This window comes from Neofelis nebulosa, chromosome 17 (assembly GCF_028018385.1).
Source record: "Neofelis nebulosa isolate mNeoNeb1 chromosome 17, mNeoNeb1.pri, whole genome shotgun sequence".
Taxonomy (NCBI): Eukaryota; Metazoa; Chordata; class Mammalia; order Carnivora; family Felidae; genus Neofelis; species Neofelis nebulosa.
The window spans coordinates 30,088,166-30,110,418 of NC_080798.1; positions in this window are offsets into that span (position 1 = coordinate 30,088,166).

Below are 22,253 nucleotides of genomic sequence, written 5' to 3' on the forward strand. Positions count from 1 at the left end.
TCACGGACCGCGAGATAGTGACCTGGCTGAAGTCGGACGCTTAACCGACTGCGCCACCCAGGCGCCCCAAAAATAAATGGATATTTAAAAAAAAGTTGCTTTGTTCTCACCATCTCCTCTATGACCTTTTGTCATGCCACATTGTGTTAAAATGCCACCATGTAAGACAGAGGGTGGACTGTCTTGAGAATTTCATCAGTTGCCATTTTTTGTGTGTGAAAATAGCAGTCTGAACCACAAGTTGAAGCTAAGTTTTACTTATCTTAATGTTACTTTGTAATGAATCCATTTTGTCGATCAATTTCTTGAAAAAATACTTACGAAAAATAAAAGCATAAGATCAATTTCTTAAAAAAATACGTGCAGACATACAGTCATAAAATGCCTAGAAGTCAAAAAGATGTATCTATTTTCAAATCTATATCCATTTTTCTGTGTTCTATCACAGGTATGTTTTCTCACTCCCTCTCTCTCCTTAACTTGTCATGGTCTCTTGAAGGTTCTGAAAAGAGGGCTACAAATGTGTTTAAAGTCCCTGGGACACAAAATGATTGCAACAGTAAGCATTTAAAATTCACATTTGCAAGGTGAACATCTGGAATGCATTCAAAAGAGGGAAAAATTATGAAATGAGAGCGTTATTAATAGCTAACATACTGGAAGACATGAATCAATGGTCAACCTGTTTCCTAAATTCTTTTTGGGGCAGGAAAAAAAAAAAGTCTTGGGTATTTTCCCAAGACTGTCAAATATACCACTACCCTGGAAGGAAATGTGATTTACAACATCACCTTTCGGAGGTAAACTTTTTTATGTATTTAAATGCTGATAAGGTCTGCACTCTCTTCTTTCCTCCTACTTTACATGTTGCTGAGGGAAGATCTTTGTAGTTAACGAGGAGTTCTTTTTTCGCCAGCAAAGTGGGATTTTCACACTTGTGCTTTGCGGTGGCGAGCCTCAGCCCTGCAGGTTATTTTTGTAATAATTAATAAAATATCACACTTCTTGGCTTTCTTGCCCCTGCCCAGGGACTGGTTTGCTGCCACCTTTCTGGGTGCTGTTTTAGGAAGCAGAGTGATTACCCGATGATCGAGCTTGGGGAAGAAGGCATAAGAAAGTCCTTGTGTCCCAGCTGAGTGCTTGCTCAGTGACAGCTTCATTGAAGGGTGATTCCAATGGATCCCCAGATGTGTAGTATGGTGGTATTTATAGGGCCTGGTGTTGACACACTCAAAACACTATTTTATTAAGAGAAAAAATAGTCCTCTATTACTCTTATTTTAGGTGTAAGGAAAAGGAAGTCAGTTGCAATGAATCTGGTAAATGTGTCTCCAACTCAACAGAAAAAGCAAAGGGACACTTTGGGGACTTGAAGAGTTATTCACATGTTTAACAAATCCTGAGTGTCGCCCAGACACTGACACTATTTTGGCACCGGTGACATGGCAATGAAAGAGAGGGACAAGCGCTATTAAAAAAAAAAAAATGAAAGAGGCAAAAAATTCAGAGTTTGGGGAAAGAAATCTTCAGGTGACCAGGCTGGAGTCATCCTGAGGACCCGATCACCTTGTTGACACCCCAGGAAATCTAAGAACAGTGCTCAGAACTCTTCATATCCTATCTCACAGGGAGCCAGACCCACCTGCCACTAAGTCTGCCCCTGAATGCTCACTATGAGCCAGACGTTATACTCAATGCCCTATGTGCTTTACTCCTTTATCCTTCTTAACAATCCCATGAGTTAGGTGCTGTCAATATCCTCGCTTTACCAACGAGGAAACAGAGGGAGAATGTGCTAACGGTAACTTCGCCCAATGCCGTCTGACGTATAACTGAAAAGCCCCAGATGAGAACACAGGCACTCAGGTTTCTGAGCTCATCGTTGTAACTACGATTTGTCTTGTTCTACCTCTCCAATGTCCTTGGCTCTCGAGCAGCAGATCAACCCCCAGGGAACCACGCATTTTCATTTCCCTACATGCATTGTCTTCTGCTAAGTCTTAGAAAACTTTTCCTATGGAAACAGTAGAGAAAGCCTCCCACTAGAACCCATATCTAAGAAAGCATATGGATGGGACTGAGGACCCACACAGGTCCTCTGGTTATCTTGCCTTCTGAGACGACACAAACCTCAAAAGGGACCCAGGCGTGATCCAGCACGTAGACTAATGAATGAGCAAAACACGAGTCTGCAGGTGACATTAACCACGAGAGAAGGTTCTGCCCCAAAACGTGACATGAGCAAATGAAATACATGCTTGTCATTTGACTGATTAAATTTAAATAAATACTTGTTCAATCCGAGCTGCTTGGAAACCCACAGTACAGGTCTTCAAGTGGCTTTTGATTTTAAAGAGAGAAGACAGGGGCACCTGGGTGGTTCAGTCGGTTAAGCATCCAACTCTTGGTTTCAGCTCAGCTCACGATCTCATGGTTCATGGGTTCAAGCCCCGCATCAGGCTCTGCACAACACACACTCTTTCTCTCTCAGATAAAGAAACTTAAAACAAGAATAAAGAGAGAAGACATACTACAATAAAAACAGGACCTCTGCCATCTGGTATTTCAAACGCCTTTTCTTAATGGTTTCTTTTTTTTAAAAAAACGTTTATTTTTTTGAGACAGAGAGAGACAGAGCATGAATTGGGGGAGGGTCAGAGAGAGAGGAAGACACAGAATCGGAAGCAGGCTCCAGGCTCCAAGCTGTCAGCACAGAGCCCGACACGGGGCTCGAACTCGTGAACCACGAGATCATGACCTGAGCCGAAGTCAGACACTTAACCGACTGAGCCGCCCAGGCGCCCCATCCCTTAATGGTTTCAAAACCTTTTGAAAAACAAACACCTTGGAAGGAAGGAAGGAAGGAAGGACAGCAATGCTTATTAGCACTCAACACATGGAAGCAATGCTTATTAGCACTCAACACATGGAGGAAACAGAGAATGTACCTCACTAAAGACATGTCAGAAGTTAGGTTCCTGACTCATTTCATCACCATCCTTGCTCAATAACGAAATCTCCTAAGGGGATACGCCCTTTTGTCAGCCACACTGCAAAAGCACTCAGCACGCCGGCTTCGGGTCTTCCGGGAGCAAGGGTGACCACAAACAGCACTCTGTCGCACCACCGCCTGCACCGCGCCGAAGCCCGGAATAAAGCAAATCTCGGCAACAGTGCCTGCCACTTGCCGCCACGCCGCGGTGCTACCTGAAGACACTGCACCAGTGCTGGCAGCTCGGGCAGCTCGACTTTTATCATTCGCTCCCATTAATGTACTTGGCAATCACACAGAAGAGCTTTTAAATCTAATGGCTCAGACAATAACAAAGCGGAATTATAGGAGCATTTTCAGAATGATGGGGCCATGACCCTTTTAGGTATGCCAGGCTGCCTTATCCCAGGCACAGACTTCAAGTCTGCCCCCCCTGCCCAAGGTCCGCCCTAGGGGGCTCGTAAGTGGAGACTGCGCGCAGCCGGACGTTTCTCCGAAGGAGCGTGTAAATTCACACCTGCGTGTGTGCACACACAGATCTCGCTGGCCAAAATTAAGACAGGCCATCTGGTAGGTAGGTATTCAGGTTAAATAAGGCTAAACTACAGGGGTGGCTCAGTTGGTTAAGCATCCAATTCTTGGTTTTGGCTCAAGTCATGATCTCGCGTTCTTGAGTTCCAGCCCCACATCAGGCTCTGTGCTGAGAGCACCAAGGCTGCTTGGGATTCTCTCTCTATCTCTCTCTCTCCCTCTCCCTCTCCCTCTCCCTCTCCCTCTCCCTCTCCCTCTCCCTCTCTTTGCCCCTCCTGTGTTTCTGTCTCAAAGTAAATAAACTTTTTTTTTTTAAAGGCTCAACTTTAGGCTGTGAGTCACAATAGAGAGGGTTTCAAGGGACTTTCTTTGTGTTCTGAATTCTTCTCAAAGGTGCTAAAACCTCTCTCACCCTCCACGCGTTAGTGACTGAGCAGTTTCTTTCCCAGACTGAGAAGAGATGTAGATTTTAGGCAACTAAGTCTGTGGAGGAAATCTAGACTTTCTTTCAGCGAGTTTTGAATGTTAGGAAATCGTGTGTGTGTGTGTGTGTGTGTGTGTGTGTGTGTGTTTAAATAGAAGTTAGAATGTCTATCACATGAAAAATTAAGGAAATACTTTCAAGGTTCTGCTTATTTATTGAGGCATTTTCTTTCTTAAATTACCCGCATACTCCATTTCCAGGTGATACCATCGTTGGTCCTCTTATCAGTGTCAATAATTCCATTTGGCAGGCAGCAGCTAATTCTTTTCATGTGCTAATGATTAATCAGACAAGCCTATTTACTAATGTATCAGAATGCATTAGAAACATAAGGTAATGGTGGACAGAACATCAATTCAGATATAAATGAACTACATTTACATTGGATACCTATTGACTTATGTCACAGAATGAAGTAGAAAATGCAATTTGCTTGTAAACCATTAAAATGAATGAAAATAGAATTTCAAACTCCATCTTCAAACATAACTTTATTGACTTGGCTGTGAGCCTTAAGGGAGTGTCTAAGTAAGTTTAAAATATATAAATAACCCACTAATTCATTTGGCCATAAAAGAGTTAGTGTCTCCACCAACTCAACGCCATGGAATGCACGTACGTTGGAACTGGTACAAGAGAGAGGCCACAGAGCAGAGTGTGAGGACTTTACATTTTTCACGTAGGGGTTTCTGAGTTAACTCTCCTCTAATCGGTTTTGTTCCCAAGTCCCACATCTGCACATGTCCCAGGGGCATTGGTCCACATCCTAGTAAGCAAAAATTTCAGATTAAGCCCTTTTTGAGAGCGAGAGAGTGACAGTGAGAGAGAGAGAGAGACAGAGAGACAGAGAGACAGAGACAGAGAAGGCGCGGTACAGGGAGCCGGGTCAGATAAAGTGATACTCGTAAGCGTAATACAGGCTAAAACACTGGGGACCAAGCTTTAGGTGCCTACACTGGCTGAAAGGAGATGGCGTAAAATACTTAGAGAAAGAAGCAGTTTTGTGATTGCGAGAAAGTAAGATAGCTGCACCTCTGAGGTGCTTTTTTTCCTTTTTTGTCTGGATGTGAAGCCTGAAATAGACAAGACTTCTCGACTCCGAGCGTCTCAAGTATACAGAAACAGAATAGGCATGAGGAAATTGGAGCTGCTCGAAGAAATATAATTAAATCCCCAGCTATTGTTTGTATCTATGACAGCTCAGATCTAGCCAAATGACCAACGGCTGCCTTTGAATTGGCGGCTTAGGCAATTGTTGCGGTTCTGGAAAACCAGGCTCGGCTCAAAGAAGATGCGGGAGGGCATTTTAAGGGAAACCCTGACCCACCTGATGTTCCTTTCTTTCGGAGCCGTCCTTCTGAGGCTCAAAGGTGAGGTGCTAATGAAATGTGACGTGCACCGGGGGGAACAGCGTTCTCCAAGAGCATATTCCCAGAAAGTCAGTCACAAGAGACAGAGGTTTGTTGATAAAGAATTTCACGATCAAATAGATTTTGGAAATTCACATTAGCTTCTCTCTCCAACCGCTTGGAGACTCACAGGACACCTGACCATGTTTAAAGCTCCAAAAAGTCCTGCAGTGAAGTAGCCTTTTAAAATTTCAGCCTCTCTCGGGGCGCCTGGGTGGCTCAGTCGGTTGAGCATCCGACTCTGGTTCAGGTCATGATCACGCAGTTCATGAGTTTGAGCCCCACACTGGGCTCTGTGCTGGTAGCTCAGAGCCTGGAGCCTGCTTCAGATTCTGCGTCTCCCTCTCTCTCTCTGCCCCTCCTCTGCTTGCACTCTCTCTCTCTCAAAAATAAGAAACATAAAAAAATTTACAAAAAATTTCAGCCTCTCTCAAGCTTAATTAAAGGTAAGAATATCTCCTTCTCATAACAAAGATTTAGTGTTCCATAGAGCAGAGGTTTGGAAATATTAACGGTGATAAAAACAACACTGAGAAAATTAAATAAAATATGTTATGCTAAGTAAATCTATTTTTTTCCTGAAGAAAAATAGAAAGCATGTCTCGCTGTTATTATTTTTCAAGAAAGAACACTTCTAGAGGATTTCACTATTTCCTTAAGCACCAGCGAAGGAAGATCTGCTACATTTGAATCCAATGTTTCCTTTTCTGGTGCTTGGGTCCTGGCTCCTTATAAATGCTGGACACACCTTGCATCGAGGGGCATATGCCAGAATGGGCACAGGACTAGGTGTCCCCCACCAAGAAAAAAACAACCTTCGACCCCCGTTCACCCCTTCGACAGGACCTTGTGCTGGTATACTGCAGTTGCCAAGGAAAGAATTCCTAACAGCTTTGCTTGTGTCCAAAGAAGAATATAAAAGCCCCTCCAGTTTATTCCCAACATTTACTCCGTCAAGAAATTGTCCGGAAGAGAAACTGCAGCTAAGCTGACTTTGTTAATAATGGAACGATTTTGAAAGTGCAGCTTTGATCAAGGGGAAAATTTTCCAGAATTTGACAACCTTTTTTTCCATTCCCTCTGGTATAGACTCCATTTTTTTTCCCCCAAAACTGTCTAATGCCGTTTCTTAGGCGGTGTTCAATAGAAACCAGTCTATAATGCAATGCACTCTCTTTATGTGATGTTTAGATATGAGATTGATCTCAGTGGACACCCTGGAGTTCTGAAAGTAGGATTATTGGATTTTGTGGCTTTCTCAGATGTCGAAGATCTTTAAACAGTGTCTTGCAAAGTTGCTACATCCCGCCTGTCTGTGAAACACTTATGAACTCATCAAAGAAGGTAGACTCCATGTTAATTAGACATGGTGGGTGAAGGGGGAGGGCGCGCCAGAAGCCGACTTCCTCCCACCATCGAGTTAGTTAAGTGCCAGGACCACGTGTACTTTTATACCTTGAAAAGAAAAATAAGTTCATCCGTCTCCAGATCAATAGGGCCTTAACAGGAAGATTGCTGACACAGGTTGGAACTCACAGTTCAGAACAGCAGCAGGGGACAAAAGACGTGGCTGTAAAAGCAGAAATTTGGCAGCCATGTTATGTCTCAAGGTTCCTTGAGAAGATTTTCAATAGCTTTGGATTTCAGCTGAATCAGATGGGCAGCAGCAGCATGATAGCCTGGCCTCATGGCCTGTGGCTCACATTTGAGCAACACAGGGTAATCAGGACACGGTATATTTCCCATGACTTTAAAAGTGCCACGGGTGGCCATTGTGGAAAGGACGCTGTCGTGGCCCCCGTGCTCCCCTGTTTTGTCACCGCTCTGAAGCCCCAGTGTCAGGCATCAGGATTGTCTGGAAGCAAACCGACAGTACTCCAGAGGAAAAGAGGAGGGATTCTCAGGACACAATGCCTGGAAAGTGATGCTCTAGAAGCCCAGGCCCCGGATCTTACCCCTGTAATCAAACACTGGCTCTACTCTTCAGGTTTTCAGCCAATGGGTACTGTACCAACCAATTCATACATGCATACAGGAAAAAGAATTGATGGATTTTTCTCACTTCAAGTTTTGCCTCCCATAATTTTTCTAAACTGTTGGCACTTGTATTCACGTGTTTATATTCAAATATAGTATAAAATCCCATCAGACCTGGCACAAGATTGCACGGCCTTATTTCCCAGGCATATACATGTAACACGGATTTACTGACCACTGTCTCGGCTTTGGAGGTAGACGAGAGGGCTGAGATGGTTCAACTGGTTCCACTCAGGAACTGGCGCTGAAGGGTTTCTTTCTAACACCGCTACCGCAAAGTGAGATGCTACTACAAGCCTATTATAATGACCCACATCGAGAAAGCTGACAACACCAAATGCTGGTAAGGACGTGGAGTGACAGGAACTCTCATTTAAAGCTGGTTAGATCGTATAATGGTACGATCTAACTTTGGAAGACAGTTGGGAGATTTCTTGCAAAAATTAAACACACTCTTGCTATACGATCCGGCCATCTTGCTCCTTGGTATTTACCCAAAGCGGTTGAAAACTGATGTCAACACAACAACCTGTACATGATATTTATAGCAGCTTGATTCATAATTGCCCAAACTTGGAAGCAACCAAGGTTTCCTTTAGGAGTTGAATGGATAAACAAGCTGTAGTATATCCAGACAATGGGATTTTTCTTTTCAGCACTGAAAGAAATCAGTTATTGAGCCACGAAAAGACAAAGAGGAACCTTCAATATATATATTGCTAAGTGAAAGAAACCAATTTGGAAAGGCCAGGAACCATATGATTCTAACTATTTGACATTCTGGAAAAAGACAGTAAAAGATCAGTTGTTGCCACGGGTTGGGGGCAGAAATAAATGGGACAGGCAGAGCACAGAGGATTTTTATGGCAGTGAAAATAGTCTCCGTTACACTAAAAGGATGGATCCATGCTCTCGTACATTTGTCCCAACCCACAGAATGCCCCACACCCACAGTGAACTCCAATGTAGACAATGGACTCCTGGTGATCATGATGTGTCTAGTGATCATGATGTGTTAATATAGGTTCATCGATTGTCACGAATGTCTCACTCTGGTGGGCAATGTTGATAATGAGAAAGATTATGCATCTATGGTGGTAAGATGTATATGGGAAATCTCTGCACTTTTTTCTCAACTTTGCTGTGAACCTAAAACTGTTCTTACAAAATGGACTCTTAAAAAAAAAAACAAAAAACCTTGGGGCGCCTGGGTGGCTCAGTCAGTTAAGCGTCCGACTTTGGCTCAGGTCATGATCTCACGGTCCGTGAGTTTGAGCCCCGCGTCGGGCTCTGTGCTGACCGCTCAGAGCCTGGAGCCTGTTTCGGATTCTGTGTCTCCCTCTCTCTCTGACCCTCCCCTGTTCATGCTCTGTCTCTCTCTGTCTCAAAAATAAATAAACTTAAAAAAAAAAACACCTCCAAACAAAACCCACAATACCACCCAGTGGATGTCCACGGTGCATATCTTCTGCCTCACATGTAAGGAAGTGTCCCATGGTATTGAAATGGGGGTTGGTCACATGGGGTAAGTTGGATGGGAACTGTGGGCCAGTCACCCCACAGCATACTGACTGGATTAAAGGGGCTCATCCAATGGGAAGGGCAGCCACTCTAGATCCCCAGGGCAGGTTCTGTGTTACACTCAGCTAAGTAGGGGCTGGGCTCCTGCAGAGACAGAAGAAGCCCCCATTCACCTCTCAAGAGCAAGCCACAAACAAGGCCTTTGGCAGAGGCTGAGGAACCTTTGGATGTTGGCTCTGCCCTGCTCCACAGGCTCCCTCCATTCAGAGCCCACTCCAGAGCCCACCAAACTCTTTTCTTCTTTACCTCCCTGCCACCTTTTCCCTTCCCAAAGTCCAGGGCTTTCGTGGATTCCTTGCTTAATAAGCATTCCCCAGATCTACGCTCAAATGATGCTTGTGGATCTTCCCCTCACCCTGCAGCCCAAGCTTTGAGAATGTAAAAACCAATACAAGAATCCTCCTTTCTTTCTCTCCGTTGTGTTTGGCTCACCCTTCCCTTGAACGGCAACCACAGAAATGCCTGGACAACTGAACAGAAGGGCTACAGGGGAGAAGGAAATGGCCCATGTGTCCTCAAACACATGATTCTTTCAACTTCTAAAATGTCATGATGTTCCACAAAATGTCCCATGACTTCTAGAGACTATGGCCACGGAACATGCTTAAAATGACCGAAATAGGCTCAAGACAGTGTTCTTTTAGTTGGACATGGAGAACTTAGCTGAGTCCCTGAGGTTGGGGTGAGTGGGACAATACTGGGGGCACCCAGAAAGTGCAGGGCAAAGAGCTGTAAGAGGGGGCTTTGAACCACTGCCCCCAATACACACACAGAGGGACACACGGACACAGACTCACGTGCACTTCATCCCAAAATATGGTAGTCTATACGTGACTGTGCATTCACCACGGCCATCTCTTTCTAAGCAAGGGAACAGACCAAAGCCTCTATGCCACAGTGCCAGACACAGCAGTAGCTTTAAGATTAAAATTTATCGGGGCGCCTGGGTGGCTCAGTCGGTTGAGCATCCGACTTCAGCTCAGGTCACGATCTCGTGGTCCGCGGGTTCGAGCCCCACGTCAGGCTCTGGTCTGATGGCTCAGAGCCTGGAGCCTGCTTCCGATTCTGTGTCTCCCTCTCTCTCTGTCCCTCCCCCGTTCATGCTGTGTCTCTCTCTGTCTCAAAAATAAATAAACGTTAAAAAAAAATTAAAAAAAAAAAGATTAAAATTTATCAAGACTCATGTATCGCTTAAGAACTGTGTGACCTCAGGAAAATCCTTATTTATTTGTTTGTTTATTTATTTATTTATTTATTTATTTATTTATTTATTTATTTAAATGAGAGAGAGAGAGAGAGAGAGAGAGAGAGAGAGAGAGAATTCCAAGCAGACTCTATGCCCAGTGCAGAGCCCAACTCGGGACTTGATCCCATGACCCTGGGATCATAACCTGAGCCAAAATCAAGAGTCAGACGCTCGACTGACCGAGCCACCCAGATCCCCAGATCCCTTTTATTTCGGAACCTCAGTCTTCACACAGAGATCAGAATCTCTCCTTGCTGCTAATCTCATATTAGCATTTTACATAAGATCATGAACATATACATGTGTTAGAAGCTGTAACTCCCCAAGGTTCTGTGTGGGGAGGAGAAATTAGAAAAAAAAAAAAAAGAAACAAAAAACCTCCCAAGTTTGGGGAAACAGTAAGAGATGGAAAGGAAGGCAGCATATCCAAGGGTGTGTGAATAGAAAGGATCTCTTGTAGCTCAGTTCCCCCACCCTTATCTCCAGATGGGGTATCATCTCCCAGCATCCCCCACACTCACAGAAACCTGGCTCTGGGTGAGGGAGGAGGGGAAGGATAGTGCCTTCAGCAAAGCCACTCCATCTAGAGGCCATGCCCTAGCAGGAAGTAGAAAAATAAGTTTAAATCTGCTCTCTGGATGTTTTTTGGCACTGTCTCATTCCTAGCAGGTAGAATTTACGTTAGCTAGGTGCTTAGCAAAAGCCTCAACTTGCTGTGCATGGCATCCATACTTTTCCAAACGTGATTCACAGACTGCCAATATCAGAAGCATCGGGGAGGATGTTTGCATGGGGAGTCCTAGGATCGACCCCCGGTGGCAGGGTCTTTGGCCCAGAAGTCAGCATCTCAAGCGATGGTGCAAAGTAAAACAGGGAGACGCGAAATTTGAGGCTGGGGGTGGTGATAATGGTCACCACAGTCGTAAGAGTTCAAATGAGTTAAAGTTCTTTTTACGTGTCTGACACTATCCTGAGTGCCTTGCATGTATTCATGCACGAATGCCCTCAGTCATGCTATGAAGTAAGTACTGTGATTGTCTCCAATTGACAGAGGCAAAAACAGAGCTCATGGAAACAAGTGACTTCCAGAAGGTCACACAGGGAATAGGTACCAAGGCTGAGGCCAGATCCTGGGCTCTCCGTGTGCGTACATGCAATCACAATTACAGGCAACATACAACAGAAAGGATGTATGTTTCTGTACAGAAACAATACAACATACAGAAACATACAACAGAAAGGATGTATGTTTCTGTACAGAAACAATACAACATACAGAAACATACAACAGAAAGGATGTATGTTTCTGTACAGAAACAATACAACATACAGAAACATACAACAGAAAGGATGTATGTTTCTGTACAGAAACAATACAACACACAGAAACATACAACAGAAAGGATGTATGTTTCTGTACAGAAACAATACAACGTACAGAAACATACAACAGAAAGGATGTGTGTTCAACATACAGCAGAAAGGATGGACGGTGTCCCCATCCCTCGGCAGGCTATACCCCGACCCCGGTTATATTGGGGCAAAATCAGCAGCTTCCTGAGTGAAGATCCCTCAGCGTCTACAATCCCCAGAGCCAGAAAACCCCTCTTTCTGACTCCATTATGTCTTGCTGCTTGCGATGCATTTGTGATGTTTAATTTATATCCCGTGATCATAAAGCGATTGCATCACTAAAAAGGCTGTGAGGTTGATTTATACGATAGTCGCCTGTGTCTGTTAATTAGAGAAATATCATTTGGCTTTCCACAGAAGAAAAACAATAAATTATAGAGGGGGGAGGGAGGGGCAGTCATCCCCCAAATCTAGGCCAGTGACTCCCCTTGAATCTTATTTATGACCCTAACCAATTTTCCGTTCACACCAGCAACCTTTGGAAAAACAAACTATCACTTGGGTTGAGAAGGAAGGAACAGCAGAAGAAGAGTGGGCAAACACACGTAGAAGTAGGCTTCGTACATATACGGGTGCACACGAGGACTCATACACAAAGCCGTGATCCAGACAGAGAGGTCAGCTCACCCGGAGTGTTCTTCCTCCGACCTCCCCCCCACCCCCCGCCCCCACCTCATCCACTCTGAACATGAACATCACTATCTCTGAAGCAGGACTCCCTCCAGCGCAGCCAACAAATCACTTGCAACAGGAAGGGATTGCCTCCACGGGATCAGTGGCCCAATATTTTCTACATAGTGGACCGTGTGCCTGGACGGGAACTTTTTCTCCAATAATTGTTAATTGATCTTGTTTATGCCCAAAGGGGAGTACAAAGAAAGATTTGTTGTTTTCCATTTGTTCAGTCGTTCGCTCATTCAACAAACGTGAACAGGTAGCTGCTACATGGTAAGTCTTGTGTTAGGAGTGGGCATCCAGGGGTCGGCAGTGGTGGTCACAGTGCCAGACCTCACAGAGCTTACTCTCTAATGGGGGAGATGACAGGAATCAGCTACAGGCCACATGTTATCAAAGAAAAACACAAGGGATCATGAGAGGCTTCCTTAAAGAAATACTAACTTTGAGTTAAATATCAGAGATGAGTTAATTTGGTTCAGAGGGAGAGAAAAGCATTCCAGAAAGAAAGAACAGCATATACAAAAGCTGGGAGGGAGCAGGACGAATCCAAAGGGTTGAAAGGTTCTCAGTGTGACCCAGTAGTAGGAAATAGGGCTGGAGAGGCTGGAGCCAGACCACGCAAGGTTCTTAACCCAGGGTTGGGAAGCGGTTTTTATCCCCAAAGCGGAGAGAAGCCACTGCAAGGTTTTAAACTAGGGCGGGCCGGAGGGTGTGGTATGATCAGATCTGCATGTTGAAAAGATCACTATTTTATACCTTGAAAAGACTTGGGGTTTCATGAGATGAAAAGGGCTGCAAAATTAGGCTTGGGCAAACAGTCCCCGGGGGGCGGAGGGGGTGTGAAACATTCTGAAATGTCATGGCACATGGTCAGAATGAGCCCGTCTTCTTCCCAGTCCCCCACACCCGGACCACCTGTCGTGCCCATCAACATTCACACTCGGACGTGTCTGTCTTGGAACTGGTGGAAGGTCCAAGTGGAGAGGGAGGAAGACAGGGTGATGCGGGGGGGGATGCCACAGCATCTGTGCCCAGCCCACTCCGACCCTGGGTGAGACCCCATGCCGTGAGAGAAGCAAGAGCTGAAAGCTGGTAGAGCAGAGCCTGGCGCAGCCCACGAACCTCTGATCCTTTCCCTTTTTTCTCACAAAAGTCTTCCTCTGACCACTCAAGTGAAGGCAATCCTCAATAGGTCTCCCCATCTCCATGGTGAGATGGCTGGATGGATTTAATCACGTCTTCGTTAGTTGCGTCTAGACTAGAAGGAGGGCAGAAGTCTCCGTGTTCCGCTCTTCATTAGTACCCCACAGCATGGTCCCTGCCACATAGTAGGTGTTCAAAAGGCACTTATACAATGAATGGGTGCTGGATGAACTATGACTTCCGCAGCGTCAGAGGACGTTAACTTTCCAGAACACAATAAAGCAGGCTAAAGAAAAATAAAGAAGTTAGGGTGAGGAAGATAATCGGTGATGGGTGATTTTATTTGAGGGTGGCCAGGGAAGCCCTTTCTGATATTTGAATAGATACTTGAAGGAAAGGAGGGAAGGAGCCATAAAGATATTTGGGGAAGAAGCATCCCAGGCAAAAGAAGGGGCAAGTACAAAAATGACAACGAATTGCTGTAATTCATGAGTGAGTTACGGTTGGCTCCCATTTCTTTTCTTTCCTGAAGATGTGGAACAATGGGATCATCACCCCCTGAGTTTAAGACCCTCTGCACAGATCTGAGTAGGACTTCCTCAAGCTTTATCGGCTGGGACACCTTCAAGCAACCTCACAGTTAAGATTTCTGGAAAGGGGAACCGGAGACAGAGAGAAAAAAAATGAAGATGTCAAGTGGAGCTGTTGCCGTCAGACTGTTATCAGAGGACAGGGGAGGCACCCCCATTGCAGCAGTGGGAGGGGTTCCAGAAAATGTGTAGGTAGCAGGTTAGGGTACCGCCATGGTAGCCAAGAAACAAGTAGTTTTTGTAACCACCTACTAGGAAGTTCCGTTGCCATGGGGACTGGGGGTCAAGGAGAAAAGAGGAGTTCTGACACATGGAGGTGTCACCCACTCACCTGAACCCATGAAAATTTCTGATGTAGGGTGGTTGGCATGAAAAACAACACAGTGAAAGAAAACATCCAGTCCACCTGGAAAGCCCTCCAAGACAGAGACGGAATACTCTGTGACTCAACCCTTCCCCAAATGACACACTCTTGATGTCCCAGACCATGTATCCCAGTACACAACCCCTCACTGTCTTCTGTGGTCCCACTGGGCGACTTTCAATTCCTGGGATTCACCCTGCTACCTCCCAACACATATTGTTTCTCCTTTCTGGAATGATCTTCCCCCAGCCTTAGTCAAGTTGACACGTCCTTAATGTTATATCACATCTTCCAACGCCTCCTTTTTGTTTGATTTCAAAAACAATATAAGGCAATTATGTAAAATGACCTGATATTAAAAGCTCTATAAAAAGTCTGAGCAAAAACTTCGAGCTTCAGTACATAACAGGAGAGAGAATTTTAGGTGTTTCAGCAGTGATTACACAATACGTACTAATCACCTACAGCAGGCAAAGCACTAGGCACTGAAGCAGAGTGAAGAATTCTCATGTGGTTATGACTTAACTCCCAACTTCACTGGCTGTAGGATTTGTGATCTTTGGGTTTACAGCCCAGCTCCAACCTGGCTTCTCGTAAAAGGCCTTTCTTGGGGCTCTTGGATGGTTCAGTCAGGTGAGCATCTGGCTGTGGCTTAGGTCATGATCTCGCCGTTCATGGGTTCAAACCCCACATTGGGTTTGCGGCTGTCAGTGTGGAGCCCGCTTCAGATCCTCTGTCCCCCTCTCTTCGCTTCTCCTCCACTCATGCTGTCTCTCAAAAAGAAATAAACATTTAAAAAAAAGAAGAAAAGAAAAGGCTCTTCTGTCCAAAGCCCCAGGGCTGTGTTCTTGTCTTAATGAAGGCACGGCTTCTGACCCAAGTGAGGGGAAACAAAAGGATCAGAAAGTGCCCTCCAAATGTGTGTGCATGTGTATACACAAGCAGTAACACTCACCTAAAATTCTCAGTTTTCCCATTAATTTTGCAACTTTGCCTTTTGGTCCCATTTTGTAGCATAAAGATGGCCTCAGAAAGTAAGAAATAGGCACCTTTGTAATGCATCTGGGATATTCTATCTATTTCTACTTTTCAATCAAATTTTTATGCTTTTGAATAACACAAATTATTCTGTCAGTGAGAGGGCCCATCCTAGAAATAATTTGCTATTGGTTGAATTGTGTTCCTTAAAAATGTTGAAAACTCATATGCTGAAGTCCTAACCCCTAGTGCCTCAGAATGTGACAGAATTTGGAGACGGGGCCTTTAAAGAGGTGGTATGGATGAGGGTGTTAGGATGGACCCTGATCCAATCGGAATCGTATCCTTGTAAGAGGAGAAGATTAGGACACAGGCACAATAGAGGGAAGACTGTGTGAGGGCACAGGGAGAGAGAGGATGCCGTCTGCACACCAAGGAGAGAGGCCTCACAAAAGACCAAAACTGCCTCTGGAACTGTTGAGAAAATGAGTCTCTGTCGTTTACACTACAGAGTCTGTGGCACCTTGTTATGGTGGCCCTAGGAAACTACCTACAACTCTCTTCTATCCCTGTGTGGATGTCATAACCCAGGCCCCTGAGGTTGAGACCAAAAATATGAAATTCATCCCACTGCTACCCCCACTCCCAAGATACCTGAGGGTGAAGCAATCTCAGAAGCTTTGTCTGCTGATACGACACATCGGGAAAGTCTTAGGGTCCTCTGATTTCTCGCTAGGGGCTGAAGCCCACCCCACCACTAAGAACCCCTTCTTTGAGAAATACCCTTGACCTCATTCCTCTTCCTTCTGCGTCTTCTTGGAACACCCATGAGACATGCCTTGCTATGCTTCTCCACTGGAAATGCACGGAAAAATAAGCTTGTTAAATTATACTCATCAAACATTTCCATACTTGTTCTACTTCCAATCCCCTGAATTAAATCTCAGGAACCCTAGACAGGGAAACACACACACACACACACACACACACACACACACACACCATGATATAATTGGAGAGACAACGGATAAGCAGGTATCTCACATGGCATTTATTTTGTAACACACAACTAGGTCTTAATATAGTACAGTTTTGTATTATTCATTCTTCCATTCAAGAAATTCGTTGTGCATTTCTCAGGTTTCAAGCCACATGGGAACCTGTCAAGCCCCTTCCTCAGCACTTGGTGCTTTGCATACAACAGGCAGTTATTCCTTGCATGGTCACTGCTAAAACACCCACAATACTATATCCTACTGTGTATGATGCTGGAAGTTGTTTTCTGACTTTTTATAGAGCTTTTATATGAGGTCACTTTACAAAAGCGTATTATATTGTTTTTTAAGGTTGAACAAAATGGGAATCTGACAGTTGTGGTAGACCGTCACTTGGGTGGTTCCCAATGAACCCCTCCTCCCAATATTCACACCTTTGTGGAGCCCCTTCCCAGGATGACTCTGGCTTAGCCATGCGACCAGCTTTGGTTCCTGAAAAATAGCAAGATGACACAAGCAGAGGCCTGAGAAACTCAGGGACCAGCGCAACAGAAATACAACGTGAGCCACAGACGTAATTTCCGATTTTATGGCAGCCACATTAAAAAACAAAAGTGAAAGAGATGAAATCAATTTTAGTAGTATATTTTATTTAACCCAATCTATCTAAAATATTGTTCAAAAATGTGATCAATATTGAAAAAAGGTCCTAGTGACATTTTTCCTTCTATTTTTCAGAGTAAGTTTGCAAACTTAGTGTGTATTTTGCCCTTAAAGCACATCTTGATTCAGACTAACCATACTTCAAGTGCCCTGTAGGCACATGTGGCTGGTGGCTACTCTACTGGGCAGTGCAAGCTTGGACATTGGGACTTGTGCTGTTAGGCTGCTCCCTCTGGGATCCCAGCTGCCATGCTGTCAAAAGTCCAGCCCAGGGGGGAAGAGGACCCGTGAGGTAGAAACCAGACACGGTGGATAGCCCCCGCTGAGCTCCTCGCAGACAGCCAGCATTCCAATTTGCCGTCCGTGGGAGTAAGCCATCTGAGAGGTGGACCCTCCAGCCACTTAGGAGCCATTCCAGCTGAGGCCACATGGAGCAGAGACGAACTCTCCCTTTGGCGTGCTGCCTAAATTACAGAATCCTGGGCAAGCGCACAGTTGTCGCTGTTTTAAGCCATCAGATTACGTTATGTGGTGATTTGTTAAGTAGCCTTGGCTAGATATCCAGAACAGAACCTTATCAAAGGTACCAGCTAATGGAGCATCAGTGACTTTCTTCTGTCCCTCGGGCGTGCATTCGCTGTCACTTTGCCTCTCCTGCATGCTCAGTGGGAGTCAATGGAAGACGCAGGAGAAGTAAAAGCCTCGGTCACCATCTGCACGGACTTTATAGGCAAACTCAGAAGTTCTTGCTAGGCTGCAATCCAGGCTCTGCCGCTCTATCAGTCTGCTCGAACTGCTAGCATAAAATATCACAGACTGGGAAGCTTAAACAACAGAAGTTGATTTTCTCCAAATTCTGGAGGCCAGAAACTCAGGATCAAGGCCAGCAAATTTGGTTTCCGATGAGAAATTTTCCTGACTTGCAGACAGGTGCCTTCTCGCCGGGCCCTCACATGGCCTATCCTCTGTGTGCAAAGAGAGCTGTCTGGGTGTCTCTGTCTTATAATGACACCAGTCCTGTTGGATCGGGGCCCCATCCTCACGACCTTCTCTAATGTCAGTTACCTCCATAAAGGTCCTGTCTCCGAGTCTAGTCACACTGGGGTTCGGGCTTCAAAATACGAACTGAGGGGCGGGGCACAACTGAGTCCATAGCAGTCACTAACCTTCCATGTGGTCTTAGCCAATTCAGTTCACCTCTCTGAGTCATTCTATTGCTACACCCTTTCTCTTAAGTATGCTATGAGGAGTAGAGATTAGAGACCTGGAAGAGAGGATGGAGAAATCATAAAATATCATGGAGGCTACCCTGGCCTTCTTTCCATCTTTGTGTATTCTGAGAACCAGTAAACGAGGCTGAGTAACACAACGACTGAATGAACAAATAGAAAAAAAAAAAAAAAAAAAAATCAGAACTCATGAGTGGGGGAGAAAAATTATCATGATACATAAAAGAATGAAGGAAGGAATTTTGCCTACACCCAAGGATTCCTGCTGGACGTATGATGGAATCAATTCCAGCAAGTGACGAGGAGAAGGTAAGGGGGGCTGGTATGCTGGGTGCACCTACCAGGTTCCAAGGAACGTGTAAAATCTATATTTTAATATATATACGTTCGTATCATTATTGCAGCAATGCAGCAGCCTGCTGTAGTAGGAGTGGTTAGGTTCGGTCTCGAGAGGGGGATCAAAACCTGACTGAAATATTTCAAGTCAATCAGGAGAGAAGTCAGAAGGAGAAAAGGAGGGGCGCCTGCGTGGCTCAGCCGGTTAAGCGTCAGGCTTCGGCTCAGGTCATGATCTCACGGTTCACAAGTTCGAGCCCCGCGTTGGACCCTGTGCTGACAGCTCGGAGCCTGGAGCCTGCTTTGGGTTCTGTGTCTCCCTCTCTCTCTCTCTCTCTCTGCCCCTCCCCCTCCCTCTCTCGAAAATCAACATTAAAAAAAATTACTTTTAAAGAAGTAGGAAAGGAAAATGCTGAGACCATCCTGAGGCTCCGTTCAGTACCTGAGTGAAAAAGTTGGGGCAAAGGGAATGATGAGACAGGAAGCCAGGTAAGAGACTCTTGCATAATGCCTCGTGGAGGAAGAGGAAGATGGGGAAGGAGGCAGAGGCCGTAGCAGTGGGCCTGCTGCCAGCAGATGTGGTGACAACACCGCAGGGCTGGCTTCCTGGGCCTGTGGCCTGAGCAGCTGCACGAGGCCCCTGCCTGGAGGGGGCACCTGCTCAGAAGGGCTCTGTGCTTGGTTAAGGCTTTGCTGTCATCCCCCCTTGAAGTTCTTCAGTTGTGATCGAGGAGCCTCACAGTTTCCCTTTGCACTGGGCCCCACATATGATCATACAGGGTCCTGATGCGGTTGTATGAAAGTTCTCACGCACTGAGCTTCTATGACGAAGCGGCGTGGGCATCACCGTGCACACATGACGTCATCTCCATGAGATGGACCCAGCAGGACACAGGGAGAAAGCCAGTAGACTCCAGTGGCTAAGAGGTTGCGGGACAAAAAGAGAACAACAATCAGCACAGCCTGTGAACACAACCCCCGTGGGGGTCCTCTCTTCTCCAGGGAGCTGCCCAGTGGTCACAAAGAGGATGAGACACCCTGGCCGGCTGACAGTGGTCACGTTTGAGAAGGCATCCTTAGTAACAAAGAGCTGGCATCTCAATGGCCATGTCACGGAACGACGGGGTTCTGTAGTTCTTAGATTTCGCACTTGCTGCTGCTAAGCGTCTTATGTAATGTAAAGTAAATCCTAAGGTATCGTTCATTGATGGGTTCATTCATCCAACATCTGACAAACGCTCGGAATGCTGGTCTTAAGAAAGAAGCAGACCTAAGGAAGTTCATCCCTTCCTTCAGGAAGCTCTCCCTTACTGATCTAAAGCATAATGCAAGAAACAGTGTTAAGCATAGGATCTCCGACTTAGCCTACAGACCAGGAGGCCCCCTGAATCGGCCCCAAGGGGCAAGAGACAATTGGGGCTTGACTTCTAGTCTGAGTCTCTTCGTTCACCCTGCAAAGATGTCTGCTTCTGGGGCATCTCCGAAATAGTCTCCCCTCAGCCAGCACGAGGCCCCTTGTCGCCTGCAACTGCTGAATTCCGACTCCAACCCTCCCCCGCCGCCACCCTCCGGACGCACTGAGTTGGAACTCAGCTGAGCAAACACGCACGCACAGACTCTCCGGTTGAGTGGATGTGGGGAGAGGACATGGTGTGAAATAAGAACCAAGGGTAAACTCCCACACGGTTGGAAGCAATACCGCACCATAAAATCCAAGCGCGACCGAATCAGGGCGGCAGCCGTGCACCTGCCCGGTCTAGAACGAATCGAACCAAGAACAAGGCACTTCCCCTTGTTGGAAAAGAAAGAAAAAATACCAGTCAAAACAAAACAAAACCCTGCCCTAGAAACTGTGGGAAAAGACTTCAGGAAGTGCAGGGCCCACTCCGATGTCTACCTCCCCGCCCCCTAAGCTTCCATAAACACTTACCATTTCATAAAAGTTACAGTTTTACACATGATTTCTAAGCTGCCAAAAAATGTACAGTGTGCGTGGCCCCCGCCGGTTCCAACATGTTTTATAAACATAACAAGCTGTAGCAGCCACCCCAGATGTTTTCACAATTTATTTTTTTTTCATAATTTAAAATCTGTTCGACCTGATGGTTTTTTGTTTTTTTGTTTTTTTTTTTGCTCCGTGCACATTTTGACTGTAAAAAAAAAAAAAAAAAAAAGGAAACTGAAATATTATTCATGTGGTGCTATGCTGCTACACCTAATTTCTTCTCAAGTTCACACTGAACCGAAACGTCTCTAGGAACCTTAAAAAAGGCAGCAGCCGAGAAAGTGAGGAAATATGTCAAGGACTTGTAAATAAACAGCTGGCTCCCAACATATGGATTTTCTTCTATATTTTTCAGGTGCCACAGCCGCCCATCCGTATCTGCCAGCCCTACAGCTCCCGGCATAATTCAACTGTAATTGATAATGTAAGGGCAGATGGAGAGGACTGTCAGCCCCTCCCTTGCATCTCTGGGGACGCTGCAGAAATCAAAGCAGATGGCCCAACTGCGTCTTCTTTATGTGTTGCTGCGAGCTCCTCTGTCTGCAGGATAATGGATCATTACGGCCTGCTGTGTACAAACACCAATATGCTTTTAAATCTGGTTCTCAAGCTTATGAAAAAGCCCCGTATTTCATATTAATTTGCGAAGCTGCACTTCACAAGGTCCACTGTTGTTAATTTATGATTTGGAAGCGGGCGGGGGAGGGAGAAGTTCGCAAGGAGAGTGCCCCACCCCCTCCTTCCTTCTTCCCCCCCCCCATTCTGGCTCCCTCTTGGCCCTCCCCCCCCACCCCCAGCCCTGCCTCCCATGCAGCCCGCAGTGGTCAGCTGAAGGGAACAGCAGATCCAGATCGGCTGCTCTGGTATTTAATGGATGGATTGGATTCCAGCAGTAGAGGGTTTGCCGAACATGCCATCGTAAGAGGAGGCTGGGGTTCAATTTCCCATCAATGGCACGGAGGACGTGGAGGAGAAAAGTCTCCAAGCTGGTCTTTCCACGCTCTCTCTCACCTCCTTCTTCTTGCCTGTCCAGTGAGAAGCAGGAATAAAAGGGGAGCAGGGAAATTAGCACCCCTACCTCATCACAGTGTCCTGTGGGGAAGGGTCCACGGCACGAGCACAAAATCAGAACAGCTTTCCATGGTACCCGTGCATCCATTCGGAAGACGTTCTTCATCTGTCAGTTCTTAATGGGCAAATATCTTTGACCCCCAGTTGTGTGCCACGAAATAGCCCGGGTCCGGAGGAGACCAAGGAAAACACACACCCCTACTTCTAGCAGCTAGTGGTCATAGAGAGCTCAGTTGAAAATGTGAGAAGAACACGATGGGGGCGCCAAGCTGGTGCCATACACACTCAGACAGGAACCCGGAAGTGGAACACATAAATCCTGCTCAGGGACCTAGAGGCTGTAGCCTTAGAAATAAGTTAAGACTTGACCAGGCCACAGAAAGTGCGGATGGGGGGGCTTGTAGGTTTTTATACAGTGGGGTGGAGAACCTTTGAGGAATTCTGAACTGGAACGTAGGAAAATTACATCTCTCCATTCTGGCTCAGGGCCTCCCTTGTTCTTTGTCTC